The following is a 6,056-nucleotide window of genomic DNA, read 5'->3' on the forward strand; positions in this document are numbered from 1 at the left end:
GTTAATGTTTTACATTCTTTTCTGCAACAAAAAAAAAAAAAAAAAGTGACATTCTGTGTGTTGGTGTTTAAAATACAGTGGCTCAGTTGGACAGGCCATAAGAACTTGAACTCCACAGATCTGGCAGTTCACAGCTGTGGAGCTGAATTAGGCATTCAGCATTCAGTGCAAGTTGTCCTTCTTCAAGGTATCATTTTTTTCTGATGAAAAATTTATGACTGTGAGAATAGGGGTTGTGAGTGATTGGGCAGTGAGATTAGACTTCACCAGGAGATTCTGCAGTGTGCACTGAACGATGCACATTCAATGATGTTTTAACACAGTGCATTTTGGTTAGTAAAGTCTTTTTATGCTGCAGAACATTGAGCTGCAAAGTGAAAATGTATTTTCTGTACAGAAGATGCTTTGAGCTTTTCCAGCACCACATGAACAGGAAACAGGTTGTTTTAATTTAGAAATATTAGTATTACACTAAAATAAATAAAGTTTAAATAGTCCTCCTTATGTAATAACTCCCTCCTTATGTAAAAACTATTCTTGTCACATATAAGTGGTAAGAAAAGTAAATTTACAGAAGCATTTAGCAAAGGAGCTCACCAGTCATGCCAAGGTGAATCACAAATTCTCTGTACTTTATATTTCTCATCCCTAAATGTTAAGTTTTTTTTCCTAGATGAAAGGAATCCCCTAAATTGGGATATTATTCTGAAATGTAACCTTCATAGTTTCAGGCCACAAATAGTGCAGTTCTCTATTTTCTACTAGAAGATAAGTACGTAAGACAGTGTATTAAGGAACAAACTTGAACAAAGGATTTTGGAATACACTTACAATGGTAAAGGGCTGAAATACTGTAAACAGCTGATGAACCTGGGGCCTGCTGTACTGGGTTGCTGTTTGTGCTGGGCTTTGCTGGTAGAGAAATGGGGCTGCACAAAGGAGCACCACTTCCCAGCTCAGGAAAAGACCACTCAGTGGAGAGCAGAAAAGGGACTCTATAAGGTGTTGCCTAAGCAAAACTGAGCTCAAGAGGAGAGCAGAAAATAGGATTTAAAATTCCATCTGTTATAATGACAGTCTAATTCAGCTTTAAACCCAGTATTGTATTCTAGGGCGATGCCATAATAGCTAATTTGCGTGTAAATGGAGATAGGTAATGCTTTATGTGCTGCTTCCCACATCTAGTGAGGTTCATCTCCACTTATAAAGAAATTCTTCGCAAAGAAAGCTATGAAGTGAGAGCTCCTCCTCCCTCTTTTTCAAATCCTTTGTGTATTAAATTGGCTTGAAGATATATATGTTTTGAAGCACACAAACATGACACCTTTCCCTGTCATGGCAATTCTAAAATGCTTTTATTAGCTTTCTAGACCCAGAAAACATCTGCTTTGCTTTAGTTTTTGGAACGGTCCGATCATTGTTCATTTCTGATACACATGCAAAAATCAGTGTTTCTTTATTCGTAAAGGATTTAAAATAAAATAGGGAAATTTTTTCAACACATTTAAAATATGTTTCTGTGTATTCAGATCTTTTGCCATTCATGTTAGACCTACAATCTTCCAATACAGAAAAATACTGTTGTGCAAAATACTGGCAGCAGCACTGCAGGATAGCTAGAATTAGCAGTTCATTACAGCAGTGTCAGTTGAACAAATGCTCGCTCTCTTACAAAAAAGGAAACATCTAAACAAACAGCAAAACAAAATAACCCTATTAGTTGTCATGGAAAATTCTACTGCTGTATGAATAAAAGTATTTCTGCATGGCTTAGTAGAGTACTTGTGTTTAAAAGTCATAACCATGTTGGGTTGTGGTGGGTTATGACTGAAAAAAAACTTGATATGCCTGTCCAGCAGTCAGTTGTTGACTCTGTGTTTAGTTACATCCAGTTTCCAAATACTACCAAAAATATACAGGATTTTGAAGGCTCATCTTACTTTTTGTAGGGAAGTTGTAGGGCTAAAAATCTGCTCTGGGCAGGCTTTGGTTTTGTGCTCTGCCCACGCATTGTTTCCATTATTCATCGTCACTTAAGCCAGAGAGCAGCAGCAGTCCGAAGTCCAAGGGGGTTTAGATGATGGCCTATGATAACATTTCATTTTCTTATCCATGCTGTTGTGCTGCTGTTGCAAGTTGCCTATGAAACGTCTGCTCCAGATGATGAGAATGTGCTGTCCCTGAAGTCCTGGTGTTCATTTATCAAGTTCAATATTTCGATGCCAGCTTTTAGCAATGACAGATGCATTTTCCTCTTTTTCTTTCAAGTGAAATCAAGTATTACTTGGACACAGTGGTTTGATGGATAATCCAGCATATCTGTTTAATGTTTTTCAATTTTCAGAGATTTGTTCTTTTCATTAAGTTTTGTCAAAAGACTTGGGGGGAAAAAAAAAAGTATCATCTGCCTTATAGTCTGTTTGAAGATGTATTGTTATTTAATTATATAGGGAGCAAAATACTTTTTTACTAGTAGAGATGCTCTGCAGAAAAACTAAGTGTAATTTCATAGGATCAGAGACTGTTTTGGGTTGGAAGGGACCTTAAATTATAGCATCACAGAATCATAGAATGGCTTGGGTTGGAAGGGACCTCAAAGATCATCTAGTTCCAATCCCTCTGTCATGGGCAGGGTTGCCAACCACTAGATCAGCCTGTCCAGGAACTCATCCAGCCTGGCCTTTAACTGCTCCAGGGATGGGGCATCCACAGCTTCTCTGGGCAGCCTGTGCCAGTGCCTTACCACTTTCTGAATGAAGAATTTCTTTCTAATATCTAACCTAAACCTCACGTTTTTCAGTTTAAATCCAGGGACCGAATGCATCCTTAGAAAGTTTGCTGACGTACCACAGGACTGTGCTGCAATTCAGTGAGACCTGGACAGACCAGGGAGTTGAGCAGAGATAGAGGAACCTCATGCAGTTCAACAACGCAAGTGTAGAGTCCTACACCTGGGGAGGAATAACTGCATGCATCAGCACAGGTTAGGAGTTGACCTTGTGATGAGGAGCTCTGCAGAGAAGAACGTGAGTGTTCCAGACAGCAGGTTGCCCATGAGCCTGCAGTGAATTCACAGCAGTGCCCTGTACATAAAGGGATGATCTGAGACTGTCACCCAAGCTTCCATAATCGCGTATGCTGCTTACTTGGTTTGTAGGGAGATAGCTAATTTGAGTACACTTTCTAATTAGGACTTTGGTATGCAAAAATCTAACTTAGTGCCAGTGAGCATATTTTAAACACTAACAGTTATTTCCACTTCTTTTAATTCATGTGCTGCAAGTGCCCTCTTCAATAGTTAAAACTTTTCTGCATGGTGTAGTTCTTTGTAGCTGCATTAAACAACAGGAAGTGAGTCGATGAAACTTGTCATTATTTCTCTCAAAATAAAACTGAACTTCACCAGCATCCAGAAATGATGCTGGCATACTGACAAAGTGATTCTGAAACTATAGAAAATTTGTATCAATTTTTTTTCCCTGGCTAGGTCTGTTTAAGAAGCAGAAGGACCAAGTCACTTACCTACTTATGAGGCTTCCAGAATATTTTCCCAGCAAATAAAAAGAACAGCAAAACCCAAAAACAAAACAACAACAAAAGAACAAGCGTGGCCTTTTTAGTTGAGCACAGCCAGCTTTGGGGCTATTAGCAAGTATTGGAATTCAAAATAGAAATATGAAGGTTATTGGGGATGGTGTTACTGCAGAGAACCAGGCAAGTTTCGCAGGGATGAGTTTGAGGTGCTGCTGAGATGGTGAAGCAAAATATAACAACATTTTGTAAAAAAAAGTACTAATATGTTTACTAATAATAACATTAGCTCACTAAACCTTCTGGTGTTTGATGGGTTATGCTAGCCTGCAGCACCCACCCAGCCAGCTGGACTCTTCCTAATTTTGCTCCCACACACCTCTTTTTTAAGAGGGTTCCCCAAGAGTTTAGTTGCTGGTTTGGCAGAACTGGGGCAAAATGACATTTCCAGATATGGTGTCATCTAGTGCTTTAAGGAACAGCTGGCACAAGGTACAAGTAGTTGGCGTGCCATTCCTTTTTCACAGTCACTGAGCATATTGTTCCTAAAACTTGATTCATCCTTGCTGGCTCAAGGCCTAAGGAGACACAGCTCTAGGAGCAGGAGTTATATTCAGGAGGCTGAGGGCTGGGGATGCTGAGGAGGAGAAGAGGCATGAAAAGGAGGCTCTTTCTTTGCGTTATTGGGAAGGACCTTAAGTGAGGAAAAAGTATCTTACATAGCCTATGATAAAAAATGGTCTTGAAAAATATGCTTATCTGTTTGAAAAATGCATAATTATCTTGTTTAATAGTGGTCTGTTTGAGTCTTGTTTCTTCACATACTTTATACAACACATTATATCCTTTGCATGCACGCTTTTAAATACTAATTTCATAGATGTTTTTCAGAAAGGTTATTTCTTAATGATAAATCACTTTTCATTAGGTTTCTATTGATATTTTCCAGATTTCACAGTAGCGTCAGAATAAGGAAGCTTAGCCCCAGAAAGATACAGAAAAAAAAATAAATTCATAGCTTCAAAAAAAAGGAAAAAAAAAAAGAAAAAGAAAAAGCTTGGATCCCTTCCTGCTCTTTTAGGTATGATCCTGGGTGAATTCCAGGCCCAAACAGTCAATATTATTAAAATGATTGGTTCATAATGTTTGGAGGAAAGTGAAATAGCATCAGATGATGCTGGTTGTGAGATATTTCATCTCCTTTAAATCTCATTCTGGAAGTCCTTTATTTGGGAAAGGAAAAGGAGAGATGTTTTTTTGTTTGTTTGTTTTGTTTTGTTTTTTAATGAAGCTGGTATCTCCCTCAGTCTCGGCTGTTTCTCTCCTTTGCACAGGTTGTCACAAACTCAAAACACTGCCCCATGGTGAGGAGTGGGCTAAATAAGAAATGATAGTCTGTTGTGATGGCACCGGAGGGAATTATCGGGTTTGCTGAGGCTGGTGTGAGCTGCGGGAGTTGTGGGTTGTGTGGGAACTTCATGCCACGTGCTGGATTTCACAGGTCCAATAACAAAGTTCTTGATCTTTCCAGATCTATAAACATTAAGTTGGAAATCTCAGGAGCACTTTTTAACCTTGGTGCTTCAAAGAGTTGCTGTAAATTCAATGTGAACAGTTTTCTGTTGAAATGTTTCAGCATTTCTATTTTCAGTTTTGTTAAGGAAAGTGAAAAGAATTGTATAAATGTTTAAAAGCATTTTGAAATGTAGTACAGGCTTGGCTCATTGCATGATAAAAACCTATTTTGAATTTAGCATGGAGAGCAGCTTAGCTTCTGCCCCAAATTCCCATCTTTCATGCACATATCACCTGGGGAATCTTAGTCATGAACTTCAGTTAGCAAAAGTCAATTAAGACTTCAGTGTCATAACAACACCACAGGGTCTCCTGCTATCATGTCGTTGCAAAGGTTGTTGCATTAATGAGGTATGAAATCAGATTAAAGGCTAATCCAAGGTGTATGATGCATTACTGCCTTGAAATAAGGAGTGCAAATAATCAAGCACCTCATATGCAATTCCAAAACTACTTCAAATATATGTAAAATATAAATAATAACATTACAAATAATATAAATAATATGAATAATGATAATGTATATTGGCAATTCAGAAATGAAAGACGTCTTGCACAGAACTAATTTTGGGTGAATTTAAAACTCTGTAAGAATAGTGTAAAATTTAAGTACTTTCTTTTCTTCACTCTTCCTAACCAGCATGCAGTTGTTTTCTTAAGAGACAGGCAGCATAGGATCCTGGCCAGCAGAAGCAGAGCAGGACGTCTGTCCTTCGTGGAGGAAAAACGACAACTCAGATGTGAATGTAGATTTTTAGTTCTGAAAAACACTGGCAGTTGAATTTTGTACAGAAGAATCTTCTCAGGAAAACAAGAATCTCTTTGAAGCTCTTTTTTATTGCTGCAATTTGAGAAACTGGAGTAGCTCAGACTGCGTCACTCACCGATACCTCTGTGGATGACAATAAAATTTTAAGAGACTTTTACAGATTAGAGGACTTTTTTTTTTT

Source organism: Meleagris gallopavo, chromosome 16, assembly GCF_000146605.3.
Source record: "Meleagris gallopavo isolate NT-WF06-2002-E0010 breed Aviagen turkey brand Nicholas breeding stock chromosome 16, Turkey_5.1, whole genome shotgun sequence".
In the NCBI taxonomy this organism is placed as follows: Eukaryota; Metazoa; Chordata; class Aves; order Galliformes; family Phasianidae; genus Meleagris; species Meleagris gallopavo.